Source organism: Camellia sinensis, chromosome 8 (genome assembly GCF_055761805.1).
Source record: "Camellia sinensis isolate YWXY chromosome 8, ASM5576180v1, whole genome shotgun sequence".
NCBI classification, from domain to species: domain Eukaryota; kingdom Viridiplantae; phylum Streptophyta; class Magnoliopsida; order Ericales; family Theaceae; genus Camellia; species Camellia sinensis.
In genome coordinates, this window is record NC_138968.1 from 193330389 (window position 1) to 193353398 (window position 23010).

Consider the following 23010-nt stretch of genomic DNA (forward strand, 5'->3'; position numbering starts at 1 on the left):
AATACATGTTAAATTTTTTTTAAAAAAAAATTACTTATCAAAAGAATTTTTAAACATTAATTACAAAAATGCAAAATAATATATAATTTTACTTTTCAATATTTGTAATATTTATTATTAATTTAAAAATAATTTTTCAACTTTCAATTGAAGTGTAATTTCTCAATTTTTTTAACAATAGATAAGTATATAATTTTTAATATATACCTTCTGACAAACATTAAAAAAAAGAGCCAGAACAACTGTAATTTCTAGGAAGAGAGGGTTGATGTAATTGTCAATATTATTATTATTATTATTATTATTATTACAATACTTGCTTTCTTCGAAGGAAGAAATTTCGTGAAAATTAACTTTCAGACTTAGACTTAGCCGTTGACTTCTGTTCAAAGACCAAGCAGCTCGCAAGCAACGCAAATGTGCAAGAGTATAGAAACGAGAGAGACTAGTAATTTCTGTTATCTCATCAATCAAAATCCCCCAATCTTTTGAGTAAGGGAATTGGTAGTACACCAACCAAACAGTTAACAATGGCTTCCTCTGTTGTTCCATCTTCATCTCGATCTCGATGGACATACGATGTGTTCTTGAGCTTTAGAGGCGAAGACACTCGCGATAACTTCGTCAGCCATCTATGCACAGCGTTGGCTCAGAAGGGAATTCACACCTTCAAAGACGATGAAAAGCTCGAAAGAGGAAAATCTATTTCTCCGGAACTCCGGAAAGCGATTCAAGAATCAAGGTTTTCAATTGTGCTTTTGTCCAATAACTATGCTTCTTCCAAATGGTGTTTGGATGAGCTTGTGGAGATACTTGAATGCATCAACACAACTGTTTATCCGATTTTCTATCACGTGAAACCATCGGAAGTGCGAAGCTAAACAGGGAGTTTTGGGGGTGGATTTGCGGAATTGGTGTCCAAACAGGAAGTATCTGGGATGGAGAAGGTCCAAAGGTGGAGGAATGCTTTGGAGCAAGTTTCCAATTTATCAGGATGGCCTTACCCTAGTGATACAATTGTTAGGCATTTAATTAAAATATTCTCCTTTTGCTCTCTTTTTATTTCTATAATTTGGATTGAAGATTCAATTCTGTTTGGTTTCAAAAACAGTTTTTTTGTTTTTCATATTTTGGTCAATTTTTTATTTTTGTTTTTTAGATGCATTTAATCTATAATATAAATGTACTTAACAAGTAAAATACAAAAAAAAAAGGTTACGAAGATGTATTTAATTTTTATATATTTTTTTATATTTAGTAAATTAAAAAATAAAAATTTAACAATTTTTGTACTTTTAAATAGATCTAGATTAAGATAATCTACAAACACAGACAGAGTTATGTTTTGAAGTCATGTGTCTTAAATTTTAGTTGAATTATTTATATTTGTCTCTTTTTATTTGTTTTACTATTCCCCTAAATCTACGGTCTGAATCAAAATTCATCCAAGAACTTGTTGGGATACTTTTTAGAAAATTAAACCATACATATTAGAGTGTCTCCGAAGACTTAGTTGGGATGGATTCTCCTATGGAGAAACTGATTGAATTGTTAGGATTAGGGATGGATGATGCTCTTGCTGTTGGGATATGGGGAATGGGTGGAATGGGTAAGACAACTATTGCGAGAGCTATTTATGACCATATCTCTTCCCAATTTGAAGGTTGTAGCTTCATTGAAAATGTTAGAGAAGTTTCAGCAAAAAGTGGTTTGAAAACACTGCAAGAACAACTCATTTCCGAAATCTTAATGGAAAAAGATTTGAAAATAGGAAGTGTTGGTAGTGGAGTAAGTATGATAAGGAACATGGTATGCCGTAAAAAGGTTCTTATTGTTCTCGATGATGTGCATGAATCAACAAAACTTGAAAAATTGATAGGAGAGCATCATTGGTTCGGTTTTGGAAGTAGAATCATTATAACAACTCGAAATCAACATGCATTAACTAGATATGGCATAACACATAATTATGAGGTTGAGGAATTAGGAGAAGATGATGCTATAGAACTTTTTAAATCAAAAGCGGTCGAGAAGCAGCAGCAAATGGAAGACTATGGAGAACTTGTACATCATGCAGTAACGTATGTGTAGACGCGCCCGCAGTGAGGCCCTCGTGCTACAGTTCGGACTCGATTTGTGTCACGGTTCTTAATCTGAACCAAAGAGTCCAAATCCGGCAAATCGTTTTGAGAAACAGATTTTTGAAAAGAAGTGCCAAACATGGACTGCTTTGCCAGATACAGAGTCACCACCTAAATATTTTATTTTGGGGGAATTTAGGAAACCCTGACTCGGTGCTAAAGGCCATGTGTCCGTCATCACCAAAGTTGCCTCGGCTCGGGAACTTGGGTACGATTGGGGAAGGTCAGCTATGAGCACCCCCTCTCGCCCGATCCGAAGATCGGCCTCTACTAACCGTGATATCCGTTTTTGAAAACGTTATGTGTTCTTATTCCGGTTATTAGCCTAGAATTACTATGTTATGCGCACAGTCAAACAAGTATAGACTAGATTGCCTAATTTGGGAATAAGCATTGCATATCCGTTTGTTTTGAAAAATGTTTTGGAATTTGCTACTCGCAAGTAGGCTAAAACACGAATTTCAATGAGCTATTCCAAATCAGGCAATCCAACCTTCACCCACAGGCATTCAAGCAGTTTATATTACATAAGCAGCTAGCCTCATGGTAATCATGCTATCATGGCAACACCCACACGCATGCAAGGATGCTAAAGCATGAATACTTACATCGTACTTCGTGCCAAAACAAAGAACTCGTTAGCAATCAATGCATGATCCAAGTCCATGTTTAAATGACTAATGCAACACATACAGGATGCAATTAGAGTAGGCTCGGCTAACCTAAACATGGCATGTGAAATGCAATCAATTGATGCACGTATTCAATTTGGAATTGAAGTACAAATGCAGTTAGCATGATGTATCGAGCCCGGTGCCTGCAAGACAAATGTATAGATACACGCATGCATAGCATAAGGTATGCTAATTTAAACATGCCCTAATCTACCTTCATAAGCAGGTAAATAAAAGGGAAGAAAGAAGTGGGGATTGGAAGACATGCACACACACGCACCCACACTTATTACAGATTCGCCCTCGCCCGGAGGGACCGAAAGAATAATAGAAATTAACTAACTCGCAAGCTAATTAATTATTACAAATCACCTAATTAATTGACAAATTCACTAAGCATAAGGAAAGAAATAAAAGGGGGGCTCAAGAAGAAGGTTCGATGCGCGCGTGCTCGGGTCTTTCTCGGAAGTGCACTGTCATGCATAGGTCGCCTCTGTTCTCCCTGCTCTGCCTCTTTAAAGACTGCCAAAGTCTCAGAATTGCTTCCCTGGACAGTGGGAGACACCACCGGCTGAGTAGAATGGCCACCGGCAGTAGTATGTGATCATCGGCTGTTGATTAAGCTATCGGCCCAGGATGGAGTGCCGGTTGGCAAAAGGTTCCTGCAGAATCTGTTTGACAGCAGCAGAGGACAGAGCTTTGCATGGCAATGCAATTCAAGCCATATATGCACTAATCATGTCCCTTATCATGTTAGTGACTCAAAGGGACATGTTCCTTGGTTCTCGGACCATCAATCGCGCATTTCCATGCGTGATGGCCCAAGGGACCAAGTGTGCACATTTTGATGTCAAATGTAATGCAAACCAACAAACCAAAGGGGCCCAATTCCTATCACTAGATCAAGGAACAAGGCATGCATGCATGATGCCATGCAACCTAGGCGTATGAACTAGCATGCAACATGGACAATGCAATGTATACATGCAAGCATGCGAGCAAACGTGCAAGGTAAGTATGCAAACAAGCATAGGATGGACTTAAACATGATTTAGGCAGCTCTAATTAGGCCCAAAACAGTGGCCATAAGTGCTATGAAATGAGAACTAAACACACATACACACATGCACATGTTAAAGGGCTAACACTCAAGCACAAAAGGGCAATTCTCAAGCACACTTGAAAGAGGCATAACATGGACTAATGGCATGCAAGGTAAGCATTGACAATCATGTTACAAAAGGTGCCAAGCCAATTAAACAAGATAAACAAGGCATGCAAACAAAGCCAAAAACCCAAGACAAGCCAAGAGGCTTAAACCAAGACTAAGTCAACCAAGCCTCACAAGGCTAAGAGGACTTAAAATAGGTTTAATGCGAACCTAAACAACACCCAAGGGACACCTAGATGGCATCTAAGTGGCTCAAATTCAAAAGCATGCATAATGACCAAAACATGGAGCATGCAAGACAAGCTTTCAAAGCTTCAAAGAGGCATCCAAGGCAAGCATACAAGCATGTTAAAGGGACTGAAATAACATGGCAAATGGTCCCAACCCACTAAATTAAGGCAAGGATGCATGCTATACATTCACACACTTAAGGCCAACAAACCAAAAATGCAAAGGGGCTATATTAAGCATGCCAAAGTCGACCCAAACAACTAAGGACAGACCTCAAACATAGCAAAATAAGCACAAAAGCTTCACAAAGCCAAGCCTAAAACATGCTAGAACAATGGTTTACAACCTAAGGCATGTTAAGGCAACAAAGTGGCATTACAAAGCATGTATGCTAAGCAAGCATGGTGTACCAAAACCAACATACAACAATGCTATTTCATGGAAAAATAAGCATAAATAACAGCCAAGGCATGGTCAACATGAGGCTTAGCTAGGTGCTCATTAAAGAGGCAAAAATGGCCCTTTTCAAGGACAATAAGGAGAGGGGGTGCCCCCCCCCCCTTTTTGGGACTTCAAGGCACCATCCTTACCACTGAAATCCCTCAAGATTTCAGTGGTGAGGAGGCCCAAACACCAAAGTCCCGGAGCTCACTCAAAATAGCACAAAATGGAGCCCCTCAAGGCTTAAGAGGGGTCAAACACCTCCAAACCACAAAACACTCTAAACAAACTATTTAGAGGGCCCAAAAACAGAACTTTTTTATATTATACACTAAGCTCAAAAACAGTTCTAAGATAGGCAAAAATAGTATGTAAGAATGGGGTAAAAAGGGGTAAGATTGTTACCCTTGTTGACCTTCTTCACAAATGGTGGACCAACCCCTTCCTTGAGCTCAAAACAACTCCCAAGCTTCAAGAACAAACCTCTGGCCCTTCAAGAACCAAGAAAAGGTGTAACACTATGTGTTTGTGTGCAATAGTATGGACTAAACGCACACTAAACACAAGAGGAAGAGAGATATAGAGCTAGGATATAGACAAACCCTAACCCTAGAACTCAAACCCTAAAATGGCTGTCTAAAATGTCTAACCCCCTTCAACAAGAGAGAAGACCTCTCTTTATAGAGCTTTTTGTCTTGTAAAGCTTACAAGACAAGCTTCTAAAGAGAGAGATCCCTTCATACACGTGTATGGAGGGGAGCCAAATGCAAGACAGTTGTGTCAAAATATCTGCAAAAGCAGATGCACAGTAGTAGGCCAGCCAAAGATGCAATTGACCAAAAAAAGATAGCCGACTGGCCATCTATAGTGCCGGCCGGCCAAATATTTGGCCGGTGGCCACACAACACAGCCGATGGCCTCAAGCCACGGCCGGTGATGGGTGGGGATGGTCTACAAGCCCTACCCTGCCTCTCAAAGGCAAAACACAAGTGTTTGGTGACAAACCAAACACAAAACAGTCGAGTCGAGATGTCCTGCGACGAGGCGCGCTGCCAAGGCTTCCGGGAACTCAAGATGAACACAAACATGGATAATCACCGAGTGTTCAAATGGTGACGTCCAAGTCTTGAGGACGGTCAAAAATGGGGTGTCTACAGGTGTCCCTCTTTGACAGAACTCAAAAGTCACAACAATGACGGGAGTGAATGTCAAAGCCAAGAGACGACCCATTTTTGACAAGGCCGAAGACTTAGACAAAGCATGCAAGACAACCAAGATATGCGCCCGAAGACAGAGGCAAAATGCAAGACAATGCAAGAAGCCGAGCATAACTTATGATCATGCAAAGAGAGCTGTAACGGAGAACACATGCAACAGTTTTAAGCTAGCATACACCGAACTACATTACAATGCAGAAAGGATGTAAGAGAATTATGCGATTCTCAATACGTCTCACTCGGAGGATACAATACCTGTGCGGCTCGTCTGGTTGCACCAGCCTCAAATGAACCGTACATACAATATCGTACCTGTAAAGAAAACAACTCAACAGGTACGATGTTATTAGCAACATGCATGACAATGCAAAAATGAATGCAAAATGATATGCAATCTATACAAAACAATGTATAAATAATGCAAATGAAAATGCAATGCAATTGAAACAATGCAAACTATATGCAAAGCAATCAAATCATGATCCAATCATGAGCGATTCGAAACCACACATATGTCAAATAGATTGATGGAGGTAACAAGTCTGTCTACCATAGAACGGTCAACTGAACTATGAGTAATGTAGACGGACACAAGAACAAGTATTGGGGGGGATGACAAAGGCGGGGAAACGACCCGCTGGGGAAAGGACTACGATCCTAATGCTGGATGCAAAAAATTACACTACAATGTAATATATAATGAAAATGCTGGGGAAATGGCAATGGATATGGCACGCGGGTCAAACCAAATCTTGCCTAGGCAAAGCATGTACGCATACAAGCCACGTCTAACATAGAACCGTCCACTGAACTATGCTTCGACACGAGAAGTATGGGCACATACCGGACCAAGCTCAACATGGAAAGGCGCAAGCCATGAATGGAAGGTGATACAATGAATGCATACAAATTACAATGCAATGTGCACTGGGATGGAAAAGATACGATGGATAAGGCATGCAGGCCAAACCAAATCTTACCTAGGAAGGGCACGTACACGTACAAGCCGCATCTAACATAGAACGGTCCACTGAACTATGCTTCGACACGAGAAGTATGGGCACATATCGGACCAAGCTCAATCATGGAAAGGCGCGAGCCACAGGCGGAAGTGATGCAGTGAATGCATGCAAGTTACAATGCAATATACACTATATTACAATGATGCATGTCAATGCAACTATTTATGATGGTGCATGACAATGCAACTATTTACGATGATGCATGACAATGCAATTATATTTTTTTATTTTTGTTTTTGTTTTTGTTTTTGAGATGCAAATGCATGAAATGCGCGACAACACGCGACTTTTGAGATGCACGTGAACTTGAATATGCGACGACGCGAGTCGCTTGAAGTACATGTATAATGCAACTTATCAAATGTTGTTCGGGCACGACAAACACCGAAGGACTTGCACCTTCAGAGGATTTAGGATCTCCTAGACCGTATATATTGCACAAGAAATGCATAACAATGCAAGTGAACTTGAAATGCGCAACAACGTGCGGCTTAAGACATGTATGACAATGCAAACGAACTGTGCACATCAATGCGCCAAAGGTCTTGCACCTTCCAAGGATTTAAGGTCTCCTAGACCGTCAAAGGTCTTGCACCCTCCAAGGATTTAAGGTCTCCTAGACCGTAAAAATTCTCAATATGTCTCACTCGGAGTATACCATACCTGTCCGGTTCGTCCGGTTGCACCAGCCTTAAATGAACCGTACATACAATATCGCGCCTACAAAGAAAACAAACTTAACAGGTACAATGTGATTAACAATATGCATATTAATATATTTGAAAATGCGTGACAACGCGAAACAAGCGGGAAGCATAACAATGCTGTGAAGGCACAGACATGTGAGTGGAGCACGCGGTCTACGCAGGCAACGAAATTGATCACAAGCATGCGGTCTACGCAAGCAATGAAATTGGTTTCAAACGTGCGGTCTACGCAAGTAGAACATGCGGTCTACGCAAGTAATGAATTTGAACATAAGAACGCGGTCCACGCAAGCAGAACATGCGGTCTACGCAAGTAATGAAATTGATTACAAACATGCGGTCTACGCAAGTAGTGTGATTAATTATAAACATGCGGTCTACGCAAGCAAAACATGCGGTCTACGCAAGCAATGAAATTCATTATAAGCATGCGGTCTACGCAAGCAATGAAATTGATTACAAACATGCGGTCTACGCAAGCAAAACATGTGGTCTACGCAAGTAATGAATTTGAACAAACATGCGGTCTACGCAAGGAAAACATGCGGTCTACGCAAGTAATGAATTTGAACAAACATGCGGTCTATGCAAGCAAAACATGCGGTCTACGCAAGGAAAGCATGCGGTTGTAGACACCCCATTTTTGACCGACCTTAAGACTCAGACATCACTGATTGAGCGCTCGGTGACATTGCTTGTTGTGCTTGTTCAGAAGTCTCAGAGTCGCGGCTGCGAGCCCTGCCTCCGGACTTCCGAACCCTCTTTTGTGCCTCGTCTCGGTTTACGAACCAGACTTGATTTTCTCTGTTTCTTTTCCTGAGGGGAGGGAGAGGTCCCGTAGACCATCTCTCAGTGGCCGTGGGCTACATTTCGTGGCCGTAGGCCATTTTGCCCATTTCGGAGCCCGGTTTCCAGTTTTTCGGAATCGTTGGTCGTGTGCCTCGGTTCGGGACCGCCCAACCATCTCCGTTTGCCCCGGTTTTTGGCATACTTCCTATTTACTCCCTTTTGAGGGACACTGGGGTCTGAGAAACCCGCTTCGTGGCCGAATGCCACTTTCGGTGCTTAACAGCCCATTTTCGGGACCCCGAATTGCGCGTTTTGGCTCCCGAACTTTCGTTTTGCATCGGTTTTTGTTCATTTTTGGCAGGTACCTCTGTTTTATCACCAGGAAGGTCGTAGAAGGGTGGGAGGCCAGTAATTGTTGCAGCAACCAGTTATATATCCTCCGGCGACCTCCGACACCCGTTTTTCTCACTTCCGGGCTAATGTTGAACACCTTGGGGCCACTTTCTTGAACTTTCAACCACATATTTGTGATGTACACACTTGGGAGGATCCTAAAAGTTGGTGGCCGGCCAGTAATTCCACCTGACCCTTTTGAACCCCTCCTTCTGGGCTAATGTTGAACAACCTGGGCCCTTTTTCTTGAATTTTGAACCATAGGGTTGTGTTGTACACACATGGAAGGACCCTAAAAAGTGGTGGCCGGCCACTATTTCAACTTGACCCTTTTGACCCCTAGCCGGCCGGCTAGGGGAGGTGGCCGGCCGGCCACCTGGAGCTCCAAAAAGGGGCCGGCCATGATCCTCTCAAATCACACTTTACAGTTGTATAGCTGTTTCCCCCAGAAAATATCCCAATCCGAGGGATATTTTGTGGGGGAAAACTTGCCTAATTTTCCCCCACCTTTGCCCCTCCTTTACTCCCCCTTTTTTGTCCATATAACCAGCAGGCAACATAGAGTTTAGGGGTTAGAAAAATTTACCTTCAAGGCTTGATACAAGAATTCCTCTCCATCTCTCTCATTTCCTTGAAAAACCTCCAAGTCCTACACCACCATTCCTTCTACACCACCACCCCCCACCCTTCCATCCTCCATTCCAGAAGATTGAAGGTGTTCTCCAAGGCCTAAGGAGCCACAAACTCAAGCCAAGAAGCAACAAAAGTCAAGTCTTCAAGGGTAAGTTCACTTTCCCTCTTTTCTAGCTCATTTTTGCAACATTTCTTAGCCTCTCTTTCTTGTATATTTGAGCTCCGACCAAAACTGAAAAGGTCATTTTTTTGAGCTCATTTTCATGTCTCATTAAGGGCTCAACCCTGTTTGAGCCCCCCATCTTGCACTTGCTTCAATATCCTTCTTGAATGTCATTTTCTTGCATGATATTTTTAGCTTGTGTGTAATCTGTTTTGGAGCATAATATAAACTGTAAGTAGGCTTATTTTGAGCCCCTCTTCAACATTGAAGAAGGGCTCATCTTTGTTTGGGACCTCCATGTACCACTTGTCTTTATATCCATCTTTGGTCCCATATTTTTGCATGATTTGTTAGCCTATCTTGCTTCCATTTTTGGACATTTTACAGAACTGGACATAGTCTTATTTTGGCCCATTCTTCATGTTTCATTAAGGGTCTTTGGCTGTTTGATGAATGTTTTGTATACTTTGTGTTTTAACCTCTTTTGGCCCCTATCTTGCATGGCATTTTGAGCATGTTTATATACTGTTTTGGGTCCGGCCAAAAACTGTAAATATGCATATTTTTGGTCCCTCATCAGTGTTGTAGAAGAGTCCTTTTTTGTTTGGGCTTTGCATCTACCACTTCCTTCTTTGGCCACCTTTTGGCCCTTTTCTTGCATGGGAGTGCAGCCATACCTGTGTTTGTTTTTGAGGTTTTTACAGTTCTGAAAAACATCATATTTTGGGTCCCTCTTCAACATTGTTGAAGGACCCTAACCTGTTTGGGGCCAGCAGCTGTGAGTTGCTTCTTAATCTCATGTTTAGGGCCATTTCTCGCATGCTAGTTTTGCCCTGTTTTTGTTTGCTGTTTGGCCATGCTTTGAACTGCAAAAGTGCTTATTTTGGGGCTGCCTTGCTTCTGTCTTTTCATTGCATGTCCATATTGTGCATGATTGGTATAGCTATAGGCCATTTCGGGTGCCAGAATTCATGTTTCGGGACTATTCCATGCATCGGGTGTACTTTCGCCTCATTTCGGGGCTGTTTTCCCCCACATTTCAGTGCTGAAATTCCATTAGCATGTTTGCATATTATTTTCAGCCATATTGCATTGCGTATGCCATTGTCTCGGTTTGCGTGCCCGTGTGCACGCATTTCGAGGCACTTCATTTTCATCCATCGGCCTCTTATGTGAGTGTGGCTGAGGCTCTCTCATGTTAGTGTAAGTCCATGTTGCATTCTATATGCCATTTCAGCCATATTGCATTGCGTATGCCATTGCCTCGGTTTACGTGCCCGTGTGCACGCATTTCGAGGCACTTCATTTTCATCCATCGGCCTCTTATGTGAGTGTGGCTGAGGCTCTCTCATGTTAGTGTAAGTCCATGTTGCATTCTATATGCCATTTCAGCCATATTGCATTGCGTATGCCATTGCCTCGGTTTGCGTGCCCGTGTGCACGCATTTCAAGGCACTTCATTTTCATCTATCGGCCTCTTATGTGAGTGTGGCTGAGGCTCTCTCATGTTAGTGTAAGTCCATGTTGCATTCTATATGCCATTTCAGTCATATTGCATTGCGTATGCCATTGCCTCGGTTTGCGTGCCCGTGTGCACGCATTTCGAGGCACTTCATTTTCATCCATCGGCCTCTTATGTGAGTGCGGCTGAGGCTCTCTCATGTTAGTGCAAGTCCATGTTGCATTCTATATGCCATTTTAGCCATATTGCATTGCGTATGCCATTGTCTCGGTTTGCGTGCCTGTGTGCACGCATTTTGAGGCACTTCATTTTCATCCACCGACTTCTTATGTGAGTGTGGCTGAGGCTCTCTCATGTTAGTGTAAGTCCATGTTGCATTTTATATGCCATTTCCATGCCATTGCATTGCGTATGTCATCGCCTCGGTTTGCGTACCTGTGTGCACGCATTTCGAGGCACTTCATTTTCATCTACCGGCTTCTTATGTGAGTGTGGCTGAGGCTCTCTCATGTTAGTGTAAGTCCATGTTGCATTTTATATGCCATTTCCATGCCATTGCATTGCGTATGCCATCGCCTCGGTTTGCGTGCCTGTGTGCACGCATTTGGAGGCACTTCATTTTCATCTGCCGGCCTCTTATGTGAGTGTGGCTGAGTCCCTCTCATGTTAGTATAAGTCCATGTTGCATTCTGTATGCCATTTTAGCCACTGCATTGCGTATGCCATTTTCTCGATTTGCGTGCTCGCGTGCACGCATTTCGAGGCATCTCATTTTCACAGCATAGTGCATACTAGGTTGTATCTTAGATCACATTCATGCATTTTCTCAGTTTGCGTGCTCGTGTGCACGCATTTCGAGGTATCTCATTTTCATAGCATTGTGTATGTTAGGATTGTATCTTAGTTGCATTTCATGCATATCATGCATATTGCATTGTGTTCGGAATAAGAGTTAGCCCGGGCACGGGAAACGAGGTACATTTCGTACTCCGAGTGACGGAATGCATCTCAATTCCCCAGTCACCGACACTCCGGATTATCCATGATGGAGTTAGGTTCTAGCTGTGTTTTCGTGTGCATTCATCCTATATTGAATTGTGCATTTCGACTCCTCGACCATCATGCCTCGGTATGCGTGATTGGTGGCACGAGGATCGAGGCATGCATATATCTGTGAAAATGCATTATTATGCCCCTTTCCTGCTCTCTGTTGCAGCAAAATGAAGAATCAGCAACTTTTCGGAGCTCGGCACGCTTTCCAAGAATAACTGCTAAACAGAGGCTAATTGGGGCATCCCGGTGGATTTCCGCGCAAGACAACCCGGACATGCATCATCCATCAGAAGCAAGGCAGTCCCTGGCTTGCATGCCAGTTTTATTTATTTTCTTAATTTATTTGTTGTTTAATTAGGGATTTGTATATTATTCGGACTGTAATATTTGGACTGTAATATTCTTTCATTCGGGACTGTATTATTTATTTGGACCCTCTGTGCGAGGGCATAACTGTAATAAGTGTGCGTGTGTGTGTTGTATGTCTTCCAACCCCACGTCTTTCTCCTTTTTATTTATCCGCTTATGATGGTTAGATTAGGGCATATTTCAATTAGCATACAGTATGATAGCATGTTTGCATCATTCATCTGTTTTTCATGCACCGGGCTCGGCACACCATACTAACTGCATTGTACTTTCAATTCCAAATTGAATACATGATAGTTGTAGCATTTCATATGACATGTTTAGAATAGCCGAGCCTGCTATAGTTGTATTTTTGCATGTGTTGCATTAGGCATTTCTGTATACTTAGGATTCATGCATGATTTCTAATAAGTTTCTGTTTTGGCTTGGAGTACTTGGTAAGTTTTATGCTTTAGCATCCTTGCATGCGTGTGAGTGACTGCCATGAATAGCATGCTTACCATGAGGCTAATTGCTTATGTGATATAACTGCCTGAATGCCTGTGGGTGAAGGTTGGGTTATTTGGATTGGAATAAATCATCAACTGTTTGTTTTAAGCCCACTAGATAGTGGCAAAATCATCTTTTCTAAGCCCACCCGAGAGTGGCAAAATCTGCATTTTAAGCCTGCCTGCGGGTAGCAAACCATTTTCAAAAAGCGAACATGAAATGTTTTGTTCCAATTCAGGCGATCCAGTCTATACTTGTATGCTGTACGCATCACATAGTAACCTAGGCTAATAACCGGAATAAGAAATCACAATGTTTTCAAAAATAGATATCATGGTTAGTAGAGGCCGATCTTTGATCGGGCGAGCGGGGGTGCTCACGAAGTGACCTTCCCCAATCGTACCCAAGTTCCCGAGCCGAGGCAACTTTGGTGATGACGGACACGTGGCCTTTGGCACCGAGTCAGGGTTTCCTAAATTTCCCATTAAAAAACATTTAGGTGGCGACTCTATATCTGGCAAAGCAGTCCATGTTTGGCACTTCTTTCAAAATCTGTTTTCTCAAAACGATTTGCTGAATTTGGACTCTTTGGTTCAAACTTAGAGCCGTGACTACAATTTGAGAGTCCTGAGCTGTAGTGGCCCCAAATGAACAGAACGGGACTCATCCTCTCGGGGCGTTCGGGGACGTCCACAGCGGTCTACGCAAGTAATGAAATTGAACAAACATGCGGTCTACGCAAGCAAAACATGCGGTCTACGCAGGTAATGGAATTGATTGAATGCATGCAAAATGTAATGAGATGCGCAAAACCGCGCGATGCGTTTTAGACAACACGAGCGCACAAGACAGTGCGATTAATATGCGATACGCATGGGGCAACTTTTGAGTTTTGTAAAAGCCAAAAGGATACGAAAAGGATACACCTTGCACGAATTTGAGTGCCACGCACAGAAGACACGACCCGAGGTCAAAACAGAGGCCGGTTGAGCGTCGGAAATGCACTGTTTTGCACTGTTTTGAGCACTAAAGGCCCTAGACCCCACACATAACTCAAACAAAGGTGTAGGAGGCTTCAAAACCACTTCGGGAGACCGCCGGATGTCCACCGGCCGTCAAAATGCATCACCGGCCGTCCATCGGCCATCATACAATTTCCATCGGCACAATATTTTGCCGACCGGCAAAGAGTGTGGCCGACCGGCAAAAAGTCCCTGTATCGGGGCAGTTCTGTCATTTCGCTACGGGTCTTTTAAAATAGGGCTTCTAGCCCTATTTTGTTCACTTCCTTTTGCTCGAAAATCCTCTCCCTCTCTCTCTAGAGTGTTTTCCTCCTTCGATTCTCTCATTTTCGTGCGTTCTAGCCCCCGTTTCGTTGTTCGATTCGCGTTCATCCTTGCGTTTCAAACGTTTTGTACCGATTAAAATTTCATTTCGGTGTTGTTTTTTTCGATTTCCACCACTCGGGGCTTGTTTCCCTCGAGTTTTTCTCGATATCCGTGCCTTTTCCTCACTCCAGCTTTTTCGGCCCTCTCGGGGTTGACTTTCTGTTGACTTTTCACATTCTTGCCCAGTTTTTCGTCTTCCGGCAATTTTCACATTCTCTTCGAAATGGCGGACGATCTTCCACAGGGCGGAGCCCCTCCCAAGCTCGAGATGGATCCCGAGGCCGACCCCTTGCCACTTCATATCCGGCCGTTCAATCCGGGGACCTACAGGCCCGCGGTTCATGAGATGCTCCCCGATGGACTACGCCAGTTCCGAAGCTTCGAGAGGAGCGTGGCACCCGAGCTTCTCCTGCGTGAGCCTACCTCTCATCTGTCCTTCGGTGCTTCCGAGGTAACATTCTTTCTTCTGTTTTATTATTTTCCGCAATGTAGAACATAACTGCCATTAGTTGATTCTATTCTCTAATTGCTTAGCCCGGATTCACCGATACACTGTACACTGTAGTTGATTGCAAACAAACTTGCAACCGATATCTATTTGAAACTTACACGTGCACACACACTACACTGATCCTAAATCACCCAAACACACGGCGCACACTGTATTTCACTGCATACACACTGGTACCCGATATCTGCTTGAGTCTGAAAACATGCACACATGCTGTATTTGCCCTGAACCACTCAAATACGCTGACGCATCACACGTTGTAGTTCACTGTAAGTACACCGGCACCCGATGTCTGTTTGAATTTGAAAACATGCACACATGTTGTATACCTGCATGCTCCTTAAAACTGCGTTTTGAATATTGCCTCGCAATTGTTTTTTATTACAGGGGGATTCCCATACCATCCGCGGGTATGGGAATGTCGTCGCTCGGGATTAGTACCTAGAGCTTCCAGATGCGGTTCGTCATATCATCGACGAGGCCGGTTTCGGCATCTTCTGCAGGGGGCTCTCCCGGCTCACGACCTGCAGGCCCTTGCTCGTCGCTCTAGTGGAGAGGTGGTGGGATACCACCAACTCCTTCCACTTCTCTGTTACGGGAGACATGACGATGACCCCTTATGATTTCTCGATGCTCACCGGCATCGGGGTAGGGGGTGATCCGATCCCCTTCGACACCGATATGGGTGAGTGGGACGCCGCCCAACTGTACCTACTCGGCACTCAGCCTCTCCTCGCTCGAGCAGGGTTCGTCAGGTACTCCTGGTTTGAGAGCCATTTCCAGATCCAGCCAGCCTTGGCGGAGGAGGCGCAGATGACCCCGGAGGAGGTGGATCAGTATGCGCGAGGCTTCATCATGTTCCTCTTCGGGACGACTCTTTTCGCCGACCGGGCGAACACAGTGCCTCTATGCCTGTTGAGCGCACTGGTGGATGCAGGCGGATCCGCCATTATGACTGGGGCGGCGCCGGCTTGGCCACTTTGTACGGTTACATGGGCTCTTCTTCCCGCCTCAGCGGACAGCTTCTCGGCGGCTACTGGCGAGCTTGGGAGGTACATCTTCTTCCCCTTTTACATTTCTGCTTCACGTTTTCTGTATTCTGTACACTGCACACACCACGGTCTGTCTCTCACTGACTATATACTGCACACGCGGCACACATATACTCTGCTTTACTTTGACTGTATACTGCACACACTGTATACTCTATACAATACACTACACAACACACGGCTCTGTCATTTCTGCTTTATTCTATATTTTGCTTTATCTGATAGTCATACTTATATCTGTTCTGCAGTTGTGGGTGTATGCCTACTTTCCCAGGCTTGCCCCAGTACCTGATGTGGAGACCCCACTCGGCGTCCCGTTTTCTCATCGCTTTGATGTGCGATGCGTGCGGAGACCGCGGGAGTCTTTTATCTTCTTCCGCCGTTACTTCGACACCATCACCGCCGCGGAGGTATGTTCATCTTTAGAATTTGCTTAGGCTTCGCTTAGCACTGTATGTTTTTAATAACAGTAGATAACAAACTGCATTTCATTTTCAGATCACCTGGCAGCCCTAGGCTCCGTTGCCGGCCGTGGTGAGGGATCACTATGAGGGAGCAGGGGAGACTGCCCGTTGTCGGATCCTGTTGGAGGGCCCGGTCTGTCGGGCTTGGTATCTGGGTGAGCACTTCTTGCGTCAGACCCTGGGTTTATCGGAGCAGATAGTGCCGGGTCCACCTCCTGCCCACATGAGAGATACTGAGAGGTTCGCCGCCCAAGAGATGAGGGACTACACCGTCGGCTGGGGTGCAGAGCATCACAGAGGCGAGTGCGACTACGCAAAGTACGTCTGGACCTACATTATGCGACCCTTGAACGGTGGTCGCCGAGCTGAGGGGGAGAGGCCAGCGGCACCGGCAGCTGGAGCGGGAGCGGGGGCTGGAGCAGGAGCGTCGAGGAGAGCTCGGGTCCGCGGTAGGGGTGGAATTCAGATAGGGCGAGGGACCAGCTGGCCTGCTCTGCCCACTTTATTGACATACAGAGGACAGGATGGGGCGACCTACCAGATCCCCTTTGCTCCTCCCCCAGTCGGTCATGAGTTAGCCGGTATCCCCGACTTGTCTTCGGTATGTATTACTTCATTTTGCATCTTGCATTGGCATTTCATTTCAGTTTATTTGATATTTCGCGGAATACTGATATATCTTGTACTCTTGCAGGTGTCCTCCGAGTACACTCGGCAGTCCGTGGAGTTGAATGCCTCCATGATGGGGATACTACAACGGACCTTCGACCTCCTGGCCCTCTATAGTATTCCGGTATGTCCTTCTGACGACGGTCTCAAACCATTCATAAGCTGATTCACATAATCTGGTGCACGACACAACACCTGATACACTGATCTCACAGCATCTGATACACTGCATACACTGTATTTATACACTGCACTCTGCACTGATAAACTGCTCACGGCATTCTCACTCTGCATACTGCATTCTGCACTGATAAACTGCTCACAGTATTCTGATGTATTTGCCTTTTGTGCTTTTCAGCCTTCCTTCCAGATTCCTCCGGTGGGTGGTGCTCCGGCTAGGCCCTCTATTCCTGCTCAAAGAGGGCGTGGAGACGCTGTATGTCCCCGTACCAGGGAGGACGTGTTCATGTCGGGAGTAGCTCTCGGGCGCCGACCCCTGACGATGACGATGATGATGATGACGAGTCCGAGGCAGAGGCAGAGGCCGGGTCATCTGAGGAGGCTGGAGACGACTCAGACTCAGGCTCAGATGACGGCGTTGACGACGATGCCCCTGGATCTTCGTCCAGGAAGAGGGTGAGGACAGATCCCCGGGCCCGAGACTACTGATGATGATCCAGATTGCTGCTTTTCTTCTTTTTGTACTTTTTTCTTTACTTTTTCTCTTTGCTGGTAGTTAGATTACCTTGTACTGCCGCAGGCAGATTTTTGTTTTCAAAGCTATGTACTTGAAAAAGATAATGAAATGAACAAACTTTTTGCTCAGAAAGTGTTACATTTACATATCTCATGTATTGCATTGCATCACATCATGTTATACCTCAATGTGAATGGAATTGACCTATTGTCTGAAAAATTGAGCATTTGTACTGTAATGATCAGATAACCAAATGGCCTCATAGCAAAACAGCCCAGGCAACACACTGCTCAAACTGAACGTACAGCCCATACTCTGTTGGGGATTAGTTTGCATACAACCCCTATCATCACACTCGGTTCATTTTGCACACAGCAAATCCTGAACAAACGGCCTAGTCTGACAAGACGGAACACAAAGACAAGACCAGTTGAAGTTGAAGCACGCTCAGATGCCCCAAATTTCTTTTTTCTTCTTTTACTTCGCACAGATGTAGAGAATGGCACAGCACTCTAAGCATAAACGATTTTCGAAATAAAAATAAAAAAAGGTTTTCAACCGGGGTGTCGAGCCTACAACTGAACACAGTGGGAAGGACTCAAACAAAAGGGTACATGACCTAAACACAATGAGACACGCTCGAAAAAGACCTAAAACAAAGGTTGAGGTGAACAAAACGAAAGACACGACATACAGACGCGTTAACGAAGACGGGGGACCTCAGATCACGAGGAGCCAGTTTCTCTAGGTATGTTTCCCACCCTTTTCTCATTTGTGATTCTCACATCACTTTGGCACTCAAGCTCGGTTTTTCTCTCAAAACCCTTTGGCTCGCTTTTTCTCTCAACTTACACCTCTCTATTCTTTATTCTCTCATTTTTCGTCCCTCCCCAAGGTGATTAATGAATGAATAGAAAATTGCGGGTTCATGCCTGATTCCGTTAGCTCACAGCTATTTCTTCTAGTGGGTGGAGTGCCCTCCTGGCAAGTATGTTGACGACGAGGGAAAGACAGAACGCCTGACTCAACTGTGCCCCTAGTTCATCATTTTGACCATTTTTTGTTTTGGTTTTCTACTACAACAGTTTTGATCAAGATGAGAGTCGGATTAACGTACTTGTTCAATTTTTGATTTGAAAACCATGCAAGTCAGACTATAAGCACTGAAAATTTTCCTTTTTGGGTCCAAGAAAATGGTCCAGTTTTGGAAAATGGAATGGTTTTCGAGAAAATAGTCAACCTCAGTAAAAATTTTCAAAAACTATTTTGCAAACAGTCAATGCTCAACGAGCATGGAACTTACTCTTTGAGATGCGCAAACTCGGATCGGAGGCAATGGAAAATTGCCCCTGACTTGAAATGGGTGGATGGCAACGGAAAGTTGCCCCTGGTTTGAACGGCGACTCACGGCAACGGAAAGTTGCCCCTTGTTTGGATGATGCCGCAGCACATTGTAAACAGTCCTTACCAGTGATGATCACAACCGAACTTTCTCGGATACACAGAAGACGAAGATGGTCAAAACCAATATATGGACACAGTCACTTTGGAAGTGTTGGCGAATGGACTTTGGGATGAAATCGAAACCATTGTATGGACCGAGACGCTATGAAAGCGTTGGGGGCTGGACTTCAGAATGAAGTTGCCTACGTATCCCAAACATGGGAATCAAGTCTTACGTAGTTCCGGTTAAGGTACACTCGGGTATTTTAACCTTTACTTTTTAGGCTCTAACTTTTGCCAAGGTGCCCGATGCGGGTTTTCGACCTTGCGAGCTTCTTTTCATTTTCTCTCTTTCTTTTTTTTTTTTCTTTTTCTCTTCTTTTTTTTGCATTTCTTTTTTTCTTTCTTTTTTTTCTCTTTTATTTTGCATTTTTTGCTTTTTTGTATTTTTCTCTTGCTCTAACTTTTGCCTGGGTCGCCCTTCCGGGTTTTCGGCCCGGCGAGCCTCTCAAAGGGTAAAAGTGTAACAAGTCCATGCCAAATGGTTTTTGAAGTTGAAGCCTCTCTGTATCTAGGAGAATGGCTGTTGCAATGATTTGCGGAAGAATCCATCATGGCTGCTCCACGAGCTTCTTCTGGTGAGATCTAATCTTTTTTATTCAGCTTTGGTGCCTCTTGTTCGAGGGCTGCTTCAAAACTGTCCACACGGGCCTTCTCTGACAGTTGACCGTTGAATGTTCCGAATGAGTTCGAGGTTCAAAACAAACAGGTCGAATCTTGAGGCTGAGAGCGATCCTAGGCTGCACAATCTCAAGAGCGATTCCACACAGGTCTTCACAGGGTCGCGCAAAGCATCTGTTTTTGAAAGTTTTTAAGAAAGCGACAAATCGTTCGCGCTGAAGATAGTGTGGAACCAATCTGGATCAAGCCAGGGTCCTTCCCAGTACTCACGCTGACAAGCATGATCTCATTCATTAAGGGCTTAGCATGCTTCTCTTTCTCTCAATTGATCAAATTTTTGCAAAACCAGAGGAATTCCTTCCTCTTCGTTTTTATCACAATGTTTCGAAAAAAGTTTTGAAGAACTTAGGTTAATGCAATAATTCTTAAGGCACAGAAGAGCAGGTATGATGCAGGGTCGTTCCATTCAAAACCTCTGGCACAACTAGCCCAAAACAAACAATAAGCACGGAAACATGATAGCCGCAACTGTTTTATTCAGGTTTCTCGGATGTAACTAACTCCACAGCAGAGACAGACTCAAAAAGAAAGCAAAAGGATAAATACAAAAATGGTGTTCGAGGCAACAACCCCGGAATCACTCGACATCCTATACAACGGGACTGACTCGGTATCACAAGACAGACCCAAAAATAAAAAGATTGACTCAAAGCAAAGAGGCAGACTCAAAAACAAAACGGAGAACTGACTCAAAACCCAAGCCAGAGGCTACAAAACTGCATTTACAAATGCTCAAAAAGTGCGTGCCAGACGCCACATCTGAAATATACCGGGCGCCGCCCGCAGGTGGCCTAACCCTTGATCACACACTCGCAGTATCCTCAAAGTCCAACAGCTCGGTGGTAACAGACTTCGCTGAGGTAGGTGGAAGAATGACCTCATTATCGATCAGATCCTGCACTTCATGGCGAAGGCGGAAACAGTTATCGGTGGCGTGACCGGTCTGTTGGTGGTACGCGCAGTACAAAGCAGCATCATGTGTGAGAGGGAGATTCTTCGGGAGAGGCCGAGGTTCAAGGGGTTTGAGGTGTCCCTTTTCGGTAAGAATATGAAGTATCTTAGACAGAGGCATGTAGAGAGCATGAAAGATCCTGCGCCCTCGGGGCAGGTACTTTGAAGTCTGAGTATTCTTACTAGACGCACGAGCAAAAGGGTCGGCAGGCACTACCTTGGTTTTCTGATCTTTCCCAAGTGCAGGGTTGGGAATAGGAGGAACTGTTCTGGCATGACGGGCCTATCCCGATTTTCTGACTGACTTGAACTACCCTCAAGTTGAGTGGGGAAAGCATCCTCCACAGGTTTTGCCACAACTGCGGATATCTGTTGCTTGTTCATCCCCCCGGATTTCAAAGCCTCGACTGCCCGCAGCAGTTGTTCAATGGGATCAGCATCTGCCTTCATTTTGTTCTTGCCTCTGGCCTCAGCCTGGTCAAGAGTTTGGGTTACTGCATCAGAGCAAAGCCCAGTTGTTGCTGACACGTCGTTACTGTAGCTGGAGACAACCTCTGGTTGGCTGAGCTCTATCACAATCCGCCCCAGTAGCGGGGGCTCCTGTGGTATGAAATTCTCGGCATATGGTGCCGCTGGCGGTAAAGCCGACATTCCATAGGCCAGATCGGCCACGGATCTCTGGAGGTCACCAATCATTCCCATCAGCTCGAATGTAGTGGGCTCGCGAGCCTGATGCAACTGGGGAGTCCAGATCGGGTGCGCGACAGGCGACCTGGGCGGATACGATACATCAACATTGGTTTCATCCTGTAGGGTGATCCCTTGATCCAGCGTAGCTGTCATAACCACAATCTCTTCTGAATTCTGCGTCATCATAAGTCCTGCCTCAGCAAGGGGGAACACTAGCTATTCTGTATCAATTCTCTGGACACTCTGAACTGAAAGGAAAAACAAACAGCATTTCAGCCCAAACAGATCAACCACAGGTGTAGCCGAACAACTGCACTCTATTGCTAATCACTGTTCCCCAAAATCACTATTCCCAAAACTGAACTTGATACCCGCAGATAACTGATTTCTCAACAACACTGATACTGGTGCCCTCGGGCCCGATACTCAAACTTGCAAACTGATATGTACTTTCCCTGTAGAGATACACTCTAAAGCACATAGCAGATAAGTGAGAGCCAAAACACCCCTATGTTGGGGTAGTGTTTTCCTGTCCTATTTTGTCAGGAGCTAGGATTTCACTACGCACGCAGCGGTTTCAAACAACCTATAATCGGGTAAGCAACCTGTCCTAACTTGGAATGGTCACTATGGATCCGAATATGCACTAGGTCGAATGGTCGAAAAAGGGTGCCCCGGTAAAACCGGGGTTTGTGTTCCCATACTGTCAGAGCCCACAACCGGTCAGCCTTATGGTCATGTCTTGACAAGACAAGCCTCCGGAAAACCGTTCAGGAATGGCAGATGGCAAACACGGTGTCCTAAGCGCACCAATGCACATGCAATGTAAAGAAACTCATAAGTGTAATCAAAACAGGATATCACGAGTTTGAGTCAAACTCTCTAAACTCCCCAGCAGAGTCGCCAGAAACTATAGACGCACCCGCAGTGAGGCCCTCGTGCTACAGTTCGGACTTGATTTGTGTCACGGTTCTTAATCTGAACCAAAGAGTCCAAATCCGGCAAATCGTTTTGAGAAACAGATTTTTGAAAAGAAGTGTCAAACATGGACTGTTTTGCCAGATACAGAGTCGCCACCTAAATATTTTATTTTGGGGGAATTTAGGAAACCCTGACTCGGTGCCAAAGGCCGCGTGTCCGTCATCACCAAAGTTGCCTTGGCTCGGGAACTTGGGTACGATTGGGGAAGGTCAGCTATGAGCACCCCCTCTCGCCCGATCCGAAGATCGGCCTCTACTAACCGTGATATCCGTTTTTGAAAACGTTATGTGTTCTTATTCCAGTTATTAGCCTAGAATTACTATGTTATGCGCACAGCCAAACAAGTATAGACTAGATTGCCTAATTTGGGAATAAGCATTGCATATCCGTTTGTTTTGGAAAATGTTTTGGAATTTGCTACTCGCAAGTAGGCTAAAACACGGATTTCAATGAGCTATTCCAACTCAG

General features: G+C 44.6%; 1 pseudogene; it reads left to right on the forward strand.

The window, feature by feature from the left end:
• The first annotated feature begins 530 nt into the window (after positions 1-530).
• Positions 531-2091, forward strand: LOC145798377 (disease resistance protein RPV1 pseudogene; annotated as a pseudogene).
• The last annotated feature ends 20919 nt before the right edge of the window (positions 2092-23010 follow it).